Source organism: Lutjanus erythropterus, chromosome 9, assembly GCF_056507025.1.
Source record: "Lutjanus erythropterus isolate fLutEry1 chromosome 9, fLutEry1.hap2, whole genome shotgun sequence".
NCBI lineage: Eukaryota > Metazoa > Chordata > Actinopteri > Lutjaniformes > Lutjanidae > Lutjanus > Lutjanus erythropterus.
The window spans coordinates 16,970,031-16,992,051 of NC_139325.1; the positions used below are offsets into that span (position 1 = coordinate 16,970,031).

General features: G+C 37.8%; 1 long non-coding RNA gene across 7 annotated transcripts in view; it reads right to left on the bottom strand.

Moving 5' to 3' along the window:
- Positions 1-5,206: 5,206 nt before the first annotated feature.
- The window catches only part of LOC146321224 (uncharacterized), a 138,994-nt gene continuing 122,179 nt past the window's right edge, over positions 5,207-22,021 (bottom strand). For 5 of the 7 annotated variants that reach the window (XR_014771386.1, XR_014771388.1, XR_014771391.1 and 2 more), the window contains 2 exons: positions 13,634-13,690; positions 5,207-6,039 (listed from right to left, as the gene is read on the bottom strand). This is a non-coding gene — a long non-coding RNA (uncharacterized LOC146321224). The remainder of the gene's footprint in view (positions 6,040-13,633; positions 13,691-22,021) is intronic. The other 2 variants (XR_014771392.1, XR_014771390.1) reach the window with 1 other exon arrangement.

Consider the following 22,021-nt stretch of genomic DNA (forward strand, 5'->3'; position numbering starts at 1 on the left):
TCATTTGTTCTGAGGTCTTAAAACATTGGGCAAAAATCTATTCAAGAGTTTAAACCAGTACAAACCAGTCATATCAAATAAAACATAAACCCAAAATAACAAGCAAGTTTTCTGTGTATTGTGCCTCAAAAACAAGTGTTGTGTTTGTATCTATGTATTATATCAAAAAACCCTTGTTCTTGGGTGTAGGTGATAGCTGGCACTGTAAATGTTTCATCATTCATCCTGCCTTCTATCCCGATAAATAAAAAAATAAAGCATGTTTTCTTTTTCAATCTGAAAGAAAGCAAAAAAATTCGGCTGCTTGTGTGTGCATGCTGAGATACACGTATGCACAACATCCACACATGTGTGAATACTGCTGTCAGGCCTGGTTTTCTTCAGTGAAGTTACAGACTGTGTCTTTCATCATGGTAAAGAGAATGTGTGCAGGGCATAGTGACAGTTTCACATACACCAGCCACTGAATTAGGCCCAACCCTGCTGGTATTTTTAGCTATTGAAAACAGTTTTTTCAAACAGAATTTGTCTGATAGTTTGGGTGGTGCTGTTCTTGTATTGTCTTTAATCTTAACGTTCTTTCTTCTGCACATCGCTGGCTTGTTTTGTTCTAGTCTGGTCTTGTCTCCAATGCTTTGGTCTAGGTTGTTTATTTCTGTCACTTTCTATTCTATTCTATTCTATTCTATTCTATTCTATTCTATTCTATTCTGTTCTATTCTATTCTATTCTATTCTATAAAAGCACAAAGGAAAATATGTACTACATACTGTTACAGTTACATATACAGTGTCAGAATTCCACCTCAACCCCTTCACAGATATGTTTAACTCTTTGACAGTTTGTTTTCCGACAGAGTGGTGAATTTTCTGCTCTCTTGTATCACTTTTCTCCGTTCTGCTCTGCTGTGTTTGATTTCTTTGTGTTGTATGTTCTAATTTAAGATGTTATGCTCCTTTTCTTAATTTCATTGTTTTTGTTCCACCAGGCTTTCCTGTTACATGCTCTTAATATGACTCTTTAGTGCTTCTGCTGTATGAAATTTGTCTATTCTATTCTACTCTATTCTGTTCTGACCTTCCTGTTATTTGCTGCATTTTTAGTATCTTGGTATCAGGTGCAGTGAGTGACAGTTATTGGTCTGGTGTCAGTGGCTCAGGCGTTACCTCTCTTTAAGGCTGATCTCATTTCCTGCACACTTCCTCTGTGGGGTTAACGGCTGGCAGGCTCAAACACATCCTGGCTGAGGTACATATAGGAGGGAAAACAAAATAGGAGCCATTGCTGTCATGGGAGCAAACAAGTGGAAAATAATATGTGCACATATTAGTGACATTTCACAGCGTAATGTCCAATTAAGTAAAGTCAAATTAATTAAAGACATAACAGGTAGCATGCATTACAATGCACCTACGATGATAATATATTTTTTTTTAATACAATTTTCTTCAACAGTCTCACAGTTTAACAGTGATTTTTATTCTTGTTTCCCCCTTCTTTTTTTCTGTATGGAAGTGTATTGCTGCCACTCCGGAAAAACAAAATAGGACCAGTATGATCTTATAACATGAAACGTATCTTGTTATAACAAGGTATTTTTCATGTTATATCAAGGTATTTTCATGGAATAACAAGACACATACAATCATTATATGTTATAATAAGAAACTTTTCTTCTTATAACAACATACTATTTACCCTGTTATAACATGAAACATTTCATAGTACAATCTGATAACCTTTTGTTAGATCATAAAATGTTCTAACAAAAACATATATTTTTATGTTAAGAAACATTTCTTGTTAATTATATTATTATTTATATTGTTATAACATTATCACTTTTACACTGTAAATCATCATGTTATAACATTATTATCACATTATAACATGAAATGTTCTATGTTATAACAATAAATTGTACATTACATTATAATATTACATTTTTCATGGTATAACAACATAAAATATTTCTATAATAATTATATAAAAGTTTCCAGTTATAATGTGATAAGGCTGTATGTCATAATGATATGAAAATATCTTGTTAGAACATGAAAATATCATGTTACATACAAATAAATAATGTGAGAAACATTTTGTTATAAACAAACCTTTCATGTTATAACATGAATACTGATCTGTTTCTGTTTTTTTGGCGGTGGCAGCAAACCACTGCCATATTTCTGAGACCTAGTTAAGCAAAGTGCAGTGTTTTTTTTGTTTTGTTTGTTTGTTTTTGAAATTTTATTAAACCCTGCCTTTTACGCATCTCAGCAAAACCTGAGGCACAGACTCTGAAACTTGAAAAAAAAAGTGCATTTTGAGTCCTAGTTATTTGTAGAGTGCTAAAATTGATGTCATTAATTGAATGGCTTCCTCCAAAAAGTTGAAAAATAGGAACCAGAAAGCCTTATTTTGCAGGCACTGTCTAATGGCTTGAGAGACCCCATCTTAACTTTTCAGCCTGTGTCAAATTAGCCTGTTGGTGTGTGATATTTTGCACAACAAAGAGCCTGTGGCTGAAGTTAAAGCACCGAGGGAAATGGACAGTGAGGTGCAGAAAGTGGTGATGTTTTTCATAGCTACTTTTGAAAAGACAATCAACCATCACAAGCTGAAAAATAGAACTGTATCTTAAAATGACTATGTATGTCTCAGAGGACATGGTGATCTTTTTTTCTTTTACTAGAACATAAGTTAGAGGAAACACATTGTGGTAGTTGTGTGTGGTATTATTCTATAAGTTATAGTTTGCCCTACTTTAAGTTAGTTTATTATTAAGTACCATATGTCAGGGCCATGTTTACTACCTCAGTGCAACTGAGGAATCTACTTCACATTTACTACTTCACCAAATATCATTAATAAGTCAGAAACAATGAAACAAGGACAAGTTCTTTATAAGAACGCCCATATGGTGTGTTCACATTATAGGCTACATGCTGTTCAGCATGTCAGCTCTAGATGTTCCTATATTTTTCTCAAACCTGAATCTACATTTCAAACACAATTCATGATCCAAATAGCACTTTGCAGGAATATAGCCAGATGTTGGACAGAAGTGAAAGCAGAGGTGGTTGTGTTTTATGTTTGTTCCCTCTGAGGATATCTGTTGTCAGTGTTTGATAGAATGACTGTGAAGCCAGGCTTGACTGACAGAAAATGTGACAAACAGCTCTAGAAAATAATGAAATGAGTCTACCTGACATTTAGATCCATACCTTTTAATGCCAGTGAAATCAACTGAATCATAAATGATTTATTTAATACTTTATTTAAAAAAACAACTCCATATTCTTTGAATGAAATAGCATTCACAGGCATTGAAGTAAAAATCATTTCACCTGCCATTCAATTCTATGCAATTCAATATGTATAGGATCATTTTGACAAACTTTCAATCAACCCAATGTGTAATTCAAACATTTATGGTCACTTGTGAGGGCTATTAATGGAAAAATCAGCTCAAACCTCCTTCCTGTTTTGTAGACTTAAAGGTTATATATCATCAGCATGCTGCACACTGCAATATACCATTTGCACTGTAATGGTATGTCTCAGTGTCTTTGATTTTCCTGTCTGGCAGACTGACGGGGGGCCCAGTGCAGAGAGAAAGGAAGTGTGATAAACTGTCCATGGAAAACATAGGAGGCCCATGTCTGACCACTGTGGCTGGGGTTAGCAACCACAGACAAAGATGGAGGGAGGCAGATAGAGAGGCCTCAAAACTGTTCCCTGCAGGGGTAACTGGACTAAACAGCTCTGGTATCTGGTAGATTTCTACCTTTGCTGAAAATATGATTTCTGGTGTAAATAAAATGGAAATCCATGAATAAGTCCTTTTAGCAAAATGTTTGGCAACCATCTGATTGATGTATGTAATCTACATTTTGATTTTGACTTCATTGATACAAAATTTAGTATATAGTATCGTGGGACTAAGATGCACATTTCTATTACATTAGCATAAATTGGCCATAACTCAATAACCATTTTTTTTTCATTCATCATATCTTTAGGCCATGATTGGGAATAAGTCTACCATGGCATTTTGAGACCCTCTATTGGGGCTGCCACAAACACCTGAATCTTAAAAACCAGCGGGCAAAATTTCTCCAATTTTGGTTTGCATGTTCTAGGTTCAAGTATTAACTAAAATCTTAAGTGATTTGTGAAAGTGGACTATCACATATTCACTCCTGTAAATCCATCCTGCATTACCGAGTTCTGTCGAAAGTGGGAGCAAACGGCGGATGTGTGGAATTGGTCTCATTGCTTAATTAAACTAACTGAAGTGACTTTGCTCAGCTTTTTGAAGTCTGAAATCCACTTGTTGCTGCTTGCAGCTTTAGTTTTAGCCACATGATTTGCTTCCTTCTGTTGAGCACAAAAGGGCTTCAAACTGCAACACATACTAACATATTTGAGAATTTGTTAGCATGCTGATGTTCATAGTTATTTCAAAAGCTTGCCAGAGCTGCCGATGTCGCTGTAGACACATAGTCTTGTTTTTATTAACTTACTGTATATTCATACACCAAAACAATGACCATACCTGGAATTAAAAAAATTACAAAAGTGTTTTTAAAAAATGGAATTACTACACTATAGAAGGACAAATACACCTGGTAAGATGCTGAAAATGGTGAGTTCTGACATAAAATGTTATGTTTGATAAAATAATCAAATAAATAAGGTCTCTGTTGACTGTAATATCAAAAAAGGAAACCACATAATTGTAGACAACTTACTAGATGGTAAGTAAGATTCATCTATTATTACTGTTGATGGGTGGTTTCTATCATTACAGGTCAAACTGGACTTTTGAGGAAGAAGAAGAAGGCTATGAGTGAACCACATATATTGTAAAAGGAGGCCTAAGAATCCATTCATTTTATAATTTCAAACACCATTGTATCTACAATGCCACGCTTTTTCAAGAGCCAAATAGTCAGACATGGTTGGCAGAAGTAAGACACTTTAGATCTCAAGTCACCGCCATCATTATCACAGCACCCTGCAGCAAGCCACTCAACTCCAAGCTACTTACAGGGTTTTAAAGCACAGGTGTGGAAGAAAAAATAATTCTCTCCTTTTCTTGATGTTGCAAAAGAAGCAGTATTCTTTACACAACACCATTCCTACACTGCTGCTAGAGACTCATATAACAAGTGAAGTCCCATGCTTTCACCAGTCTGTTGAGTAACCATTAAAATTCTTTATTCAACATTATATTACCTAGATTTTTCACAGAACAATACAATATTCATTAATAATCTATGGTATGATGATAAAAGTGAGACGCTGTACATACAGTATATTGTCACATGAGAGCACTACAGTCTGAGAATATTTCTCCACAGAGCTTTGCATATTGTATGAGTACATGTCCTTAATGTTGTCTTTGTTCCCCTGTGACCAAATTGGGATCTTTACTTCTTAACGGATACAGTGCACATACATGAATATGTTATTGTACCAGACACTAGCGCTGTCAAAGCTGTGTAGTCCTTAGACGCATACATTGTTCTGACCACATGTTCTCTCACATCTGCATACATGAAACGCACTGGGAAACAAAAAGCATGTCCCAAATAAAGAAGATCACGTACAGTATTGCAGAACAAAATGTGAGCGACAAATAAACAGCACTTTCTCGTGCATCACTGAACATCATATATTGTTTTGAAAATAAGCAAAACTTTCCAGCAAGACTTGTCAGCGCATAATGATTTCCTAACTTCTTTACAGTCAGCGATACTCTGTGAAAAGTAACACTTGAAATTGCACATCCTAAACTTCTAAATTAGACTCCACAGGCACCAGGTGTTGCTAATATATTGACAGTTTAATACTTGAGCTGCAGTTAAAAAGATGACAGAGAAGATGAACAAACTTATATGTGACAAATATTTTAACTGTTAATTGTTCTCATAAGAACGTTCTCCCTTCTCTGTTCCAATGTTTTTTCTTCATCCAGCTGTTTTCCTCTTTATCTTCATTTTTCTTCATTTCCACACAGTTCTCTTTGCAGATCTGTATTATACACACACAAGAGAACATATACAAAGATGAATGAATGTTCATTACTGCAACATTTTTGAAAAATATCAAAGAATTAAAGTAGTACACACTTCAGGTGAAAACAACTGCAATTTCTCATTAAAATATTCAGAAAATTCATATATGTTACTATAGCTTCAGTGAGACAGTCACCAGTATTACATAAGATCATCATGTATTTGAGTATTCACTATGCATCACTGTTTCTCTGTAAACTTTCCCGGTGTCTTACTTTTTCTTACTTACAGTCAGCATTAAAATATGTATGCATGAGAACACTGTGATTGTTTGTCTCTATTGGTGCCTACAGACTACTAGATTTTATCAATCTTATAAGTTTATTGCAAGTCACACTGTGCAACACAGATCTAATAAATGTAATGTACAACATTAAGTTTGATGTTTGGATACTGTACAATGATCAGGCCTACTGACTCTACAGTCTGAGGCTACAATGCAAGTCACTATACAAGAAAACTTCATCAGAATGCATTAACCATCCATCCATCCATCAGTGGTAAACAATGAAGCTAAGCCTCCTAAAGAAGAGGATGTTGACCTGGTCCTGGTGAGAAAAAGAAAGAGAACAACTTGGGATGCCAAGACAACGTAACGTTAAATACTTTTTTAATGTGTGCTAAATATACTAAAGTAGCACACATAAATGTATGTCTACTGATACGTTTTTGTCCACCAAGACAAACTATGCTCCTATTGCTCAGTTAGCAAACGTAGCTCAAGGCAACAGTTACACTGTGAGATAGTTATCCAAAATTTCGTCTATCTTTGGTCACAAGGCCATGAGAATGTCTTTTGTACCGTTTTGGTGCCACAACCAAAGTTATCGCCACATTTCTTTCATGTCGGTCGTCTTTTGTCTGGGACAGCACAAACAATTAATCTGATGGAATACAACACAACCGTATTTACTGGAATTCAACCAAAAACTCTACAAGACTCTTGTGCTACTCTTTACACCCCATCTGAACAAGGTGGTTAAGCTGGCTGAACAACCAAACCTTAACTACCTGACTGTCATCTTTAACCCACTGCACTGTTGCTCAGGGACTGAAAGCCTTAGGCAGAGAACCAAGCTTTCCTGTAAGGGATCTGCAGATTAGTGAGTCAGTTTTAGGGTGACCAGATGAGAATGGGTGAACTTCAGGACATTGGAATTGGGGGTAAGACATGTCTTATCAGAAGGATTAAAATGTATAAAATATAGAGTAATATCAAATTACGACTGATAATTTGAGACTGATATGTAGCACAGTGTCCTGGCTGTGTTTACAAGACACATGATCTCTTACACACAGGTGACAGGTATGTTACAGTCATTTTAAACATCTTTTAGGTGGCTAAGATTGTCATTAAGCTGTAGCAGCCACATTTTTTAAATAGTTTTCATCACAGATTCTTCCTTAGTGGCGCCTGAATTATTTATGATAGCCTTGTCAGAACAATAGACAAGTGAAAACACAGCAATAATACTCTGATATATCTTGATATATAAATGTACATGGACATGATAGCCCACATATGTGATTGAATTTAGAGTCTTCTTTATTCTGCTGACAACTTGTTGCGGAAATCTCTCTCTGTTATTATTCGTGAAAAAATTGGCAGCATCGTAAAATACACAGTATATCAGTGCAGCAGTTTCAAGACTGTATCACCATCACAGGTTTTCTCAGCAGTTTTGCCCTCCGATGTCAAGTGGAGTCTCACAGCACACAGACAGCTCTCATTTTAGTCTGCTCATATGTTATGTTAACATTAATTTTAAAGACAGACAGGAAAGGAGTTTAGAATTTGGGAGAACGCTTTATAGTTCAGGACTGTCCTTAATTTTTCAGGTCATCTGTTTACCCCACTCAGTCTGAAGATCCCTCATGTTGTCTTCACTGTATAGGTGTGTATTACTAAAATTTAATTATTCTGCACATTTACTTGCAAAAGTGCACATTTGCTTGCAATGCATTTATGCTAAACAAAAGACTTTTACCATGATCTACTGACAGGAACTCTGAAAAAGATAATGACGCCTGCTATTCTAGGAAACTCAACATGGGACGATTATTCAGCATGTTGGAGAATGTAAGTTAAACCTAAGCTCTGAATATGAGTGTCTGTGTGAGATGAAAACGGCCTCATAAATCACTACTGTTTAATACTATATCATTAAACAGGAACTGACATATAAATCACTAGTAGACTATATTATCCTCAGGGGGTCTGCATGCTTTGCAGTGTCAGGCTGTCTGTCTCACAGTGTGTCAGTCTGGAAGACTTCACATCTGGATCACTGTTATTATGACAATCATAACATTTAACAGAGGATGGTATTTCAAGCACCATTATACAATATCCAAAACTGAAAGCCAGTGTCTTGTCACAGAGGCTGGATGTCCATATGTACAGTATATTTGTAGACCTGAGAATTAAGGAACAGCTATCACCAGTGGGTTACACATTTGTGTCTCACAAAATACTAATAATGAATAACTTAGAAACTTAATATAATCACAGACTAGCACCTTTCATTTCTCACTAGCATCTTTGACACATTTGCTATTTCTCTATGTCTGTATAAACAAAGTGTTTTTATATTAAATTACTTAAAGCTGGAACAAGGAATTTTGTTTATTTTAAAAGGATCTGTGGACAAAAGCATAGCATTTCCACTGCAATAATCACAAAGTATAACGCCAAAAATAAAACTACGTCCTGCTTCTTTTTAACTGGCTAATATAGTCTACTGATCACTGTTACTTCGCCGGGGGAAATGTAAACATACTGTTTCATCTGATTTCACCGAGAATCCAACCTGGTGGTGGGCATTGAGAATAAGAATAGCTTATAAAATAGATGGTCTTCTCGCTGATGATGTTGTTTGCTTTTGTATGTAATATAGAGGCATCAGCTTTAAATAGAGACAGTTTCATAACCAGTTCACCAAATTTGAAAAGACACTTTGAGGTAATTGTGTAATGATTCAAAACATATCAACATTACTCATCAAATAAACTTGATATTACATCAGTTGAACATGAGAAAAACATGAGGGAGGAAACAGGGGAGTTTTAAGTCTCACACAATGCATGCTGGGAAATCTGATAATATGTTAATCATGATTCCTTAGAAACTTACTGCAATGAGTTGAATTCTGTAGAGTGCATTGATTCAACTCAAGTCAAAGACTCAAAGTTGGAAGAACTTATATTTCTAAGTTATAAGGTTTTAATTTTAAGCTAATTAACTTGAATAAATAAAACATGTTTATGTATGTTAGGTTAATGAGAAAAACTTGATTCCACCAAATTCCTGTACAATTATATAAGCTACATAAAAACTACAGCCTCATCTGAAAAACACCCCAAACAGGCTCGTAAAAGAGGATGTGTTGTGGAAGTCAACAAACCAAAATAGAGACAGATATTATGAATTTATGCTTAGAACAGCAAATTAGACAAAATTACCCACCAGACTGTGTCTCTCATATGTCAGACAGTCAGACAGTCCAACTATATCAGTGTGTGTCATCTAACAGTGAACATTCCAGTCATGACTCACTGTGACACATCTGAACACTCACACACACACAAACGCACACACACAAACGCACACACACAGAGAGTAAACACACACAGCGACAAAGAACGATTGTTTAACTGCTAAAATTGATCAATAGCTTGTTTATTCTTGCCCAGATGAATATTTCATTGTAATTGTCTTATCAGATGTGTGATGTGATCCCCAGCTTTTAAGGAAATGTTCATGTGACACAACAATATGGCGGAGGGAATTTATTGTCCAGAATGAGCGTGCATGGTCATCTCAACAATACAGTCCTTGTCATCCTCCCTGTCCTCACGCGAGACCAACAATAGCCTTTGGTTTATATTGAAAACATGAACACATGGTTTCTTACTCACATGAGTCTAAACAAGCAAAAACAAAAGCACTCGCCAATCAACACAACAAACAAGTCAGCCCATACAATGCTGAAAAAAAAGAAGCATCGTGTTAGGAGAAAGAAGAGAAACTCTTAAACAAATTAAATTCCTTTCCCTCATTAGCTGTTGTCCTCAGCCTCCTAATTTCACTCCTTTATTCCACTCTTTCTTTTTCAGCTCATTTTGCTGCCTCACTTTCTTTCTCTCCCCCCCCTTCCTCCTCCTTCTCCTCCTCCCGCTTCCATTCTTTCTGTCAGTCTCTGTCTCTCCCTCCATGAGCAGACAGGCAGAGACAGGGAGACTGTTGTTGTGCTTGCAGTCTGACACTATCAGCTCATAAATCCCTGTCAACAGCTTGTATGTCTCCTCTCCTCTCTTCCCTCCCTCCTTCCCTCCCTCCCTCCCTCCTCTGCTGAAGGAGTGGAGGAACCCACTGACCTGCCAGGAAGAGGTTGACTGGCATAACCTCACAGACACACAAACACACACACACATACACACATTTAGGAAAAAGAAACGCACATAGAGGCATGCAAGATACATAGATACATAGATAGATAGATAGATAGATAGATAGATAGATAGATAGATAGATAGATAGATAGATAGATAGATAGATAGATACTCTCATTGGGCACTCTACAAAATTGAAATGCTGTGTTTGGATGGTCCCACCTCCCTCTGTCTCTTCCTCCCTCCCTGTCTTTCTTTCCCTCAGGCGATGTTTGCCAGCAGACAGTCGTCACTGACAAGTGCTTCCTGTGGTTGGGGGTAAACACCTGGGTAATGAGGCCACGCTGCACAACAGCCAAAAAAAAAAAAAAAAAACACCCCACCAAGGTTCACAGCCCTCACTCACTGCACTGCACGTGATCCGGGTATATACTGTAGACGCACAATCAGGTCATGCAGGCACATAGGGGCACATGCGTACACAGTCATGCACACAAATCCTGCAAACTCAAGCACAGACATGCATGCACATAAACACACACACACACAACCTCACATGCTTGGCTCAGACTGCTAAACAAGCAGTGAGCCAACCCAGCCATGTCAGCCAAAACTCAATACACAGACCGACTGCAGTGTTAAAGGCACGCTGTAGTGAGCTGAGGTGAGGGGGAACGAACCAGAGTCAAGCTCCTTCTATTCCTTCAGCGTCACTAATAGTTTATTCTCCAAACTTAGAAACAAACCCCGCTCCAAGTGTTGTCAGTGAGAAACTCGGTTTGAACAATTTGCAGTACGTCTAAAATCCTGACTGACTGCAGTGCAAAGTTGTGTTGCGGTGAAGTGGGAGAGCTACTGCAGTAGAGCTCAAGCTGTCAGTCTGACTGCACTGTCAGGAACGCTTTATGTCACTGGAGGAGTTTTTCTCTGTTGAATTGATAAGCCTTTAAAAGGGGGATCCACTGACCAGCCTCTTAGCCTTATGCACATGTCACATGAAGTTAAATGATGGCCCTAATGGTTCTGTCAAAAACGGCTAGTGTATCATAGCTGCAGTCTGAAGAGAAGTCGATGAGCAAGGTTGCAATTTATGCACATAATTAAACAAAACTCCTTATGCATGCATTGGCAGTATCAGTTCATTCTCTAGACTCAGGATATATTCACAATGAACTCAGTGTCCCCGGATATATTTTATAACTTATAAAAGTATTTTTATATGTTTGAAACAGCTAAGCTTACATTTTCTTTTCTTTGGTCTATGCTTGGCTAATACATTCCAGATCTATATGAACTTGACACACAAAGATGAAGCTGATATCAATCTTCTCATATGACTGTGGATTTGGCAGCATGCACACTTACTCTTCTTTTATTTTTTGTTTTCTTCTTCTTTTCTTCTTTCTCTCATTTTTATAGCATTTTTTAAAGATCTACTCCTCAAAGATTACAATTTAGGAGATTTATTTTGAGTCAAAATTGATTGTAATTTACCCAACAACTAAAACAATAGTACATTTTCATGCCTCTCGTGTTCTGTACAGTGTACGGTTATCCAAATAGACTTTGTCACAACAGAATTACATCTTTCTGCTCCACTGCCTCAAAATATTGTGTACATATCAAAGCCTCAAGAATGTTCTGTGTCAAAAGCACTAGAGTGCAAGTGATTCACTCAAGAATCATCTTATTGTGTTATCTCTGGACAATGCGGCGCAGCCTGCATCTCATGTGTCAGAGGAACAACAGGGAAGCCTGTGGTGAATCATCAGCCCTGCAAGAGAAGCGAAGCAACAAAGCCTTTGAGCACTTCTAGTTTTGGACAAGGACAAGGAAGCAAGGTTTTTGAGTTAAAGGGTTAGTTGGGATAATTTGAAGTGGTGTTTTTAAGTGTTAGCTTTGGCAAAAACAATGTATGTGTGTGTGTGTGTTCATGCACGCATATGGCAATATTTGACTCTAAATGTGTCTGTACCCATGTGTGTATGTGTGTGTGGCCCACACATGTCTTTATGTGCAAAGGAAATGGCTGACAGTGAAAAATGTGACCAATTCTAATTTTAATTGCCAATGAAAAAAGGGACTCAATATTTATGGGTTCTGTCCAGACGAACAGAGGAGGAGGGTTTTAGCATGAAAGCATATTCCTTATCACAATTAAAAAGTGCTTTAACATGACTGCAACCCTTTGAAGTTAGATTAGCAGTAATATTGGAGAGATCGGCTCTGGCTTCGAACAATGGAAACTGAATGGGAGGAAAAGAAATTATTTAACAGAGCCAAAGGTAATGCTTCCGTTTCGTTGTCTCTTTTTTCCTTGAATTAGCCTCATGCTATTTTTTGATAGATTTTCTTGTGTGGAACCACTAATTTTTTCTTTCATTTCAACATGAAATTACTTCACGTGTACATGAAAAAATATGCTTGGAGTCCAACCTAGGGACTTGATTGAAGGGACCAAAGAAGAAAAGAAAAAAAAAGTAATTTGACAACACAGTTTGAGATCCTTTTTAAAGCATTTGAAGCCTGGAGTGACAGAAAAAAGTCTTCACAGTTGTACATAAAGTGCAGCTGCTGAGGAACCATAATCTAAAAAAGTACTTGTGTACCAACACATACAAACACAGTGAAAGACATATACACACACACAAACAAACAGCTGTGGATCTGAGAGTCAAAATTCCCAGCATTACAGGAAAAAGTGTCATTCAGTCAGTCCTTACATAAGGACATACAAACCCATGGGAAGGCACAGGGCTGCAACTGAGAGCTGTGTAATTAGAGAGAAGAAGAGAATGAGAGAAGACTGAAAGAGAGAGAGAGCTTAACCCCAGGCACAGAAACAGGAAGACAGAGAGGGAAGGAGAGGTGACAAGGTTGAGAAAAATCCTCCCGTGTTAACCTGAGAGAGAAAAGAGAGAGGAACAAGGAGGGCAAAACAGCAAACAGCGAGCAGCTGCTGAGGATTTACATGCTGTAAATTATTCATGTAATCAGCTGTAGGAGCATGGAGACAGAGAGATGGAGACACAGACAATATGAGAAAATAAAAACCATCAGGGCTACAGAGAGAAGGAAAGATGGAAACAGTGAGATGTGCAAAGACAGACAGGTATTGTATACTGTAATAGACAACAAAGAGAGAATGTAACTCTCACCCTGACAGTCCTGTCTAGACCAGACGATCTTCCCCTCTGACTCTCTCTCTGCCACACCTGAAAGAAACAATAACTGTGTTGATTATTCTCTGGTTACATGCATGGCTTCAGATTACTGCCAACAGGTTATGAACAGCAGCTGAACGTGTACGACAGGATGAAGATTTATCTTCTTTCATCCGGTTGTCTGTTAGCTTTAGACATAATGCCAGGACTTTATTAGTCTTTTAAAGGTTCGTCTCCTTATATAACCCAGTACTATGATGCATAGTGTTTATCGGGCCTATGATGAAAAAAGGGTCACTGTGCCTTTAAAACAGTGTGTCTATTTGCACCTCGGTGAGAATAGGCCTATAGCAGTTGTTCCACCATAAATAGCAACCAATCCTCCATACTGTAGATTAGATGTTGTGGTGAATTATTGCATTAGGCACCAAAATTACTTCATTAGGTTTAGGAGACAAAACCATTTGGTTAGATTTAAGAAAATATCATGGCTTGTCTCCTCCATGGAGGTGTAAATAGCCGAGGTGGCTATTTATTTGTTGGCTATGGACACCTGGGTGCATGCCTTTGCCATAGTATGCTATATACACCAGGCTGTAAATAGCCACATTGGCTTTTCTACCCCAGGTACAGACAGACACATTGGCTATTCCATCTCAGGTGCAAACAGCCACTTTGCTCAGTTCACCCTATGGCAAGTAGCCACATTGGCTACTACACCCCAGGTGCAAATAGCTCTGACTTTTAAATGTTTCCTATTTTGGTCAAACACACATTGCGTGTCTTTGTGCTTCCTAATCTACTGTAGGTGCTCATGCAGTGGGTGGGGGAGTGTGAATGAGCAGACTGAGTGACAGCATTGACCTTAAAAACTTCAACCGTTGCCACCAAACTGCTGTGGTGTCACAGTGTTGCTGTTTTGGACCAAAATGTGTCACACTTTGACCAAACTGCAGTAAGAATATCAGTAAGCTATATGTGCACTAGCCTCCACAAACTGAAACAACAGAGTGAGCAATGAAATGCAGTGTCTGACTCCTCTATAAGGTATTTATACACTGTAGTTTTATATGCTGATTGCAAATACCCCTGCTGGCAATATTCTGAAAATTATCATGGGGGCTGAACTGTTACATAGTACAAACCCCAACAGCAAACATATATAATAGCAATACTATAAAGCTAGAGTGGACACTGTTTGGGTATTTGAGTTTTATTTTTAGTATTTAAGTTGATTAAATGCATGGCAAGAACATGGAGAGCCATATTAATATATTTTATCAAACCTTCTGCAGGATTAATCTTACAGCCTCGTTATAATATTTACTTTCCTGTTTAAACACAGTTATGTAAATTGAGCTGCTAGAGGTCTCTCTCACATTAAAACAGTAACAAAAGACACCTTGATTAAGTCATGAAGATGGGTGAGATCATGGGAGTTGTTGTCTTAATTGTTAAAAGACCATGAAAATCTATCTGATATGACTCACGCAGGAATCATGTTCATGGACAAGGTAATAATACAGTTTTATTTATGCTGTGTTTAAACATGTTCGCCAACTTCCTTCTACTTGCTTCCCCAGAAGTTATAGCAACTAGCACCTAGTGGGAAATCTATGCTTAATGTTAGGATATGGCTTCGGAGGCAGCCTTCTGACCATATTATGTGTTAATTTCATCCCTATTTATGCATAGTTTCCGAAAGCTTATGGGTATGGACGAAACAGACCAGTACCACTGGATGTCATGGGGGGCAGTGTAGCAGCGTACCCACTAGTTCAAGCAAGACATGACCACAGGACACAGCAAAGACATTTCAAAAATCCTGAAAGGGATGTTTTGTGTCACTTAGTCGGTGAAAAGAATTCTCCTTTAACATGTGGCAACGTATTCTCTGCCTGCTTTTACCTCTCTCTCAAGAGGTACATTACTTGACTGTCCAGAGTCCTCCAGTGTTGCTGTCTGTTTGTTGTCTGAAACTTTTGACTCATCCTCTTCTTCCGGGTAACTTTCAACCCTGAGAGGTGCCATCTAGTAGATGTATTTTAACATCCATGCCATCATGAAGGATGCATGATGGTATGTGAGAAGTGACAGGTATATCGCTTAAATGTATGTAATTTTGTATTTAAAGGGGTATAACTGAGTCTACACCTTGAATAATTTACATATTTCTCTGGGTTTGAACACTGCTGGACACATTTGGGATAATGTAAGTACATTATTCAACAAAATATATAACATAGGCCTGTTGTTTTTAGACATTTTAATGTGGAAATGCAACTTATTATTCATTTACAGTTGATAGAAAAATGAAAGGAGGCACTGATGATCATAAAATCCAACAATACCAGGCAATGAAACACACAGACACTGCTGAACAACAGCAGGTCTCAGGGTCGTCACAGAAGAACAGCACAATATAACACAATTTGCATGAATGTATAATCAGATAAAAAGCTGCATAGATATTTACACAATGCAATTCCAAGAAGCAAAATGTAGATTAATACATTCAGAAAATATTTTTTCATCCAGTATGATTGGATTATTTAGTGTCAGTCTGTCTCTTAAATTATGTCAGTACTTGTCTCACTCATAAACTATGGTGCACAGAATACATAAGAAATACCACGTAAAAATAACGACCCCGCTGCACTCATTGCACTCTTTCTGTGCTCAGTTATACACTCTGACGCCCAGGAGCTTTTTGAGAAGATGCTGATCCACAAATTCCCATGGGTTTGGTGGAGTGGACCAGAGCCAGTGGAAATTGCAAACAAACACTGGAGCTGCTGTGTCTGATGCGAGCAAAAAAACAACCTCAAAGCCCTCATTCTCACACATCACATCTGTGTGTGCGATTGTGCATGTGTTTGGGTGTACGTGGAGGAAAGTGAGAGAAAGTGAGAGAGATTGTGTGTGCGTGTGTGTGTTTGTGTGTGAGAGAGAGATTGCAAGGCGTAGAAGGCGTTTCAAAGGCATTACAGCATTAGATTTATGAGGGCATTCACAGAAACACTGGCAATTAAACAAAGATCCCAGCTCCTGTCAAAAGTTCATATTAGGTCTTATTGTGGTGACAGAGTGTGGGAGGGAGACAGAGAGAGTGTGTGAGAGGGGATGTAGGGTAAATACGGAGGTGAGACCCAAGGACAAGAGAAAAACAGAGAGATATACTGAGAAAAAGAGCAGGACAGCAGAGGATGCAAACAGAAAACGATTTCAAAATGGGGGGGTAAAGAAACCTCATGACAGGCCAAAGGCGAAAAAGGGCAACCAATCAACAATTCAAAGAGCAGCAGAGAGAAACAGCTACCAGCTCCCCCCTGCCCTCCCTCTGTCTCTCCACCCCATAGTTTCAGTGGCCAAGCCCACACCACATTATGGGTCCCTGGGTTTTTTATAATGGCTGGGTGTGTTCTGATCCCGCACTAAAGTCATCGGCAGTTAAATCCCATTCCTAATTAGTGGTGGGAACCAGAATGAAAAAGGGAACAAGAAGATTGGTTGAGGAACAATTAAACATCAGTGGGGGACGACAATATTTTCAAACAATATTTCACATCATGGTTTCTGATGGTGCCAGATAAGGGACATAACATGCAGTCATGACACTGCGGATTTCAACAAGTGACTGAGAATGTGTCACATTGCATCTCTCTCCTCTCCCACTCATGTATTGTACCATTCTCTACTTCATACCGCACAGCTGTAGCTAAAACTTCAGTAACACTTTAAATAAAACGCTGTGCACAAGTCATATCCAAGTAATGAGTCTTTATGAATCTTTATGTGTGCTGTCATTCAGTATCATTTGGTGAATTTTGTCATTTTTAATGCAAAGGTAACATCATTTGAGAGTCTTTGTCATTACAACTTGACATTAACCAAGACAACATAACTTGTTAATGTCTTTGTCATGACAATATGGCATTATGCACCTTAAAGAAACTGTTTAGCTTCATATTTTAACATTATATTATACTGTCATATGTGGTTGGTTTTGATACTGGTTGTCATGAGATCATTATAAGTGTCATAAATATTTTCCTTGACCTCAAGCAAAATGGTACATTTTAAACTTGTCATAAACATGTCATTAAGTTTTATTACACTGTCAAATGTTTTTGTAAAGGTGTCATAAATAATTTCCTGGACTTCAACAAATGTGGTACCATTTTGTCTTGTCATAAAAATGTCATTAAACATTATAGGGCCTGTTTGACAACAGAGTACAGTACCAAGGTGGAAAGATAGCGCTGAGCTAATTTACTTGTTGCTAAATAGGCTAATTGCTCTCTGCTGCCATCTGTAGCTGCGGTTAGCCAGTTATCTTGGTTATCTGTGGAGTTAACAACATACTTTGCTGACTTAGCCCCTGGGAGCCGGGAGCCGGGAGCCAAACCCAGCAAAAAATACTACCTTGGTACTGTACGCCCTCTCAAACTGGCCACAGGTGGTCTTGGAGGCTGTCTTTGCCATTAATAATAACAAGTTATATTGTGTTGGTTAACATTAAGTTTTTATAACAAAGATCATTTTGTCTTGGTCAATATCAAGTTGTTCTAACAAAGACATTTCAAACAATGTCAACTTTGCATTTAAACTAACATAACTGAACCAAGTGACAGACATAAAGACACATTCATGTTCATGACAGATCTCATTACATAGTTGTGAAAGTGTAATGGCAGTCTTATGCACACAGCTACAAACAAAGTGTTACCAAAACGTCATAAAATCTATCAAAGGAAATTCCACAATCTATTTTTTTATTGTTGATATTTTAGATACAATGAAGAATATTAATGGAAAGAATTAAACTGAATCTTAGCTTTATAACAGTGGTGAAGCTTGTTTTTCATAAGACTGTCTTGAGAAAGGTCTAAGGATACAAATGTTAACTATAAAATATGTGTGCAGAATTGTCTATTTTTAGCACTGACATTTTTGGTGAATTTTATTGCTTTGCTTGCACAGAACAGAATACTGTGGTGCGTGAGGCCACTTCAAACAGAATCTCCCATTCAAAACACATTGTTTCAATGACTAAATAAAGATTTTTTATCTGAATTACTGTAACAGACTGAGAGTGTTCAACTAACAGATGTATGTGGTGAACAAAACTTTAAAGTCTAAAAATAAAATGTGTTGAAAACATGATATACAATAGAACTATTATATGGTAACATTATGGGCTAAATGGCTTTTCTGTTGTTCAGACCACATTTCTGTAAAGTAAATCTACAGTTCTCTGCCGGTAAATGACACACACAGAACCATATGCACACACACCTGTCCCAGTGCTGATGTTAAGAATTTTAAGAATGACTGATTTGACTGTGTCAGTGATGATATATACAGTTATAATTGCACGTTTATCGTCTGGAATGCATGTGACTGAGACATCAGTCAGTGATGGGAATTTGACACAAAAAATCTTGAATTACAGCCTCGCGGCTATAGGCCTCTGCCAACCAGTCATTTACATCCATGTCTGTCCATGCTGACATAATAGTAATGACTTTGAAGGAATTTAATAAAAGGTATTAAGTGTATTCAGCACAATGGAAGTTATCACTATATATAGATTTGTATGAGAAACATGCTGTCTTCACAGATGAGTACAATGGACTGATAGAGAGCTTCAAGTTTTTTTCCAGAACATTATGATGTCACAATGAAGTTGACCTTTGACCTTTTGGATATTAATGGTCAATACCTGATCATTTTATCCTATTAGATATTTCCATGAAATTTTGTCATAATTAGCTCATAGATCATTAAATTATGGCCAAAACATGTGTATTGTAACATTACAGTTAATTTGACCGTTGATCACCAAAATCTGATCGGCTCATCCTTGAGTCCAAGTGGATGTTTGTGCCAGATGTGACAAAATTTCCTCCAGATGTTCCTAAGATGTTCCATTCCCAAGAATGGAACAGACACAAGATCACAATGACCTTGACCTCAGACCACAAAAATCTAATCAGTTCACATCTTTGAGTCCAAGTTGACGTATGGGCCGAGTTTGAACAAATCCTCAAGGTGTTCTTGAGATATCATGTTCATGGGAATGGGATGGATGGGCAACCCTGAAGCACTTCAGGAGTGGAGGAATACAAAAGTCAGAATTAAAGCTACAATGTCAATGGTGATCTCTAATGGTATTGATAAAGAAACAACATTTGTAATGATTATTTCCCGCGCATAAATGCCTTAGTATGTAGAAGGCTGAAATATAAATGCATACAGTTATTATCTTAAATGTGTTCAGAGAAAAAAAATGTTTTGGTGAGAGGAAAGCCAGACATGAACACTACATTACTGACTTACTGACTAACATTACTTGCGGTATCTGTACTGTATCTGTAAAACCCCGCTGTCCCTGAGTGCCGAGAGGCTTCTCCTTTTGTAAGATACAACCCAGACTCGCATATTCCTTTGCCAGTTATTTCTTCATGAACCACTCTCTAACTGTCTTCATACATTGGATTCTTAACAATTGTGGGCTGTGTCAACGATGACAAAAGAGGCTCACTAAACTCACTAAAAGGCAGCATATGTCTACTGTGGAAAATGTTGACCTTAAACATAATGAAAATGACTTCAAGATTCCCTGACTGTTGTTCGCAAGTCGCAACTGTAATGTTTTGTTGATTTAGAACTATGTTGTCTGACAGTACAGCCCTGTGCTTTACCATAAAGCATATGTTTCTCTGTACACGTGTGCAAGAGTTCATTGCCAGAAGCAGAAAGCTGCACATACTGTAAATCTCACATGACACATATCATAACATTTGAGCTTGTGAAATTATTAGTTCAAAGACTCTAAGATGTGGTGCAGTGACTCAGCAATCTATCATCAGTCTACTGCATACTGACTGTGAGAGTGAGCTAATGTTTTTCTTTGTGTTAATTGATCTAAGCTGCAAGCATGCGTTTAGATTTAAAATGACTGTGAGGCATCACAGTCTACTTATGGACCGCTGCTGATCCTGAGGTTGCTTGAAAAAGAAATAATATACAATATGTAACAATATATATATTAATAAAGTTTTGGTCACACTTTATTTTATGGTACCCAGACATAACAAGCCATACTTTGTATCAAATTAGAGGAAAATTACAAATAATATGTTGTTTATTAAATTCCTATTGGACTTTCTTAGAAGATAATTAAAGACAGATTACAACAGAACTGTACTGTAAACTAAAGTGTATTATTTCCCACTGTTAGAACCTTATTAGACTTTCTAAAAGATAATTAGGGACAAATTACTTCAGAACTATACTGTAAACCAAAGTGAAATCACATAATTGCTACTTCCCCATTTACAAAGAATATGTGAACCAGATAGCAAAGGCAAAAATTATAGAGGTAGAGGAATATTTTGTTTGGGTGACTGCACAGACTTACTGCAAAACTGTGGGCAATGTGATTTGACCAAAGAGGTAGGCATTGGCTTTAGCAACTCTGACATATGTATGGGACCAACCAAAAAGGGTGTGTCTCAAGTAGCAGATATGTGATTTCACTTTACAGTACTGTTCTGTTGTAATGTGTCCTGTACTGCCCACTAATTTTCTATCTATTTTCTATTTATTCCCCCAGCTCTTTCATTTCTCTCTCCTCTTGTCTTTTCCCAGTGCTCTCTCTGCCTAGGAGTTTTCTCTCCTTGAAAGTGATTTTTCTTGTCAACACAGTTTTTGCCAGTATTATATTAGAAGTCAGAGATGCTGACTCGCAGTATGATCGTGATGTCAACCCACTGGAATGCACCTCCGTCTCTGGAGGGGTGGAAGGGCGAGTTTGTATGTGATTGACAGCTGGTGAGTCAGGCCACTGAGAGTGGAATGTGTGCTGAAAGCCAGAAAGAAAAGAGCGAGGGGGAGATTATGACTGATTGACTGTACCTACTGAGCAATTAGAGTGAGATTAATTGGCTGGTTGTCACTTCATTGGACTGTTATTAGCCTAGGTTGCTCCTCTCTGGAAACCATTTAAATGTGAGCTAATTGACGTAATTGTTCTGAAGATGACAGAACTCCTGTGGTATTACAGAACACACTTCGCTTTTTCCTCTGTGGGTTAACAATGAACTAAATGGTAATTGACAAAATGTTGCAATTCAGAGAGAGGAGGCAGCAGCGAAAGAAAGACATGAAAGACAGCAGGGAGGGAGAAAGGCAAAAAGAAAAGTGAGTAAAAGCAAGAGAAAGAAACAATATCGTGTGTGTGGCTGCACATGTGTGTCAGTATGCGTGTGCATGTTCGAACAGCATGGAGTTGAGGTCATGGAAACTTAATCGCCTGTGTGTTTTGGCCTGTGGATTAGCCGGGACATGCCTCCACCACTCTGGCTGGAATGCTTC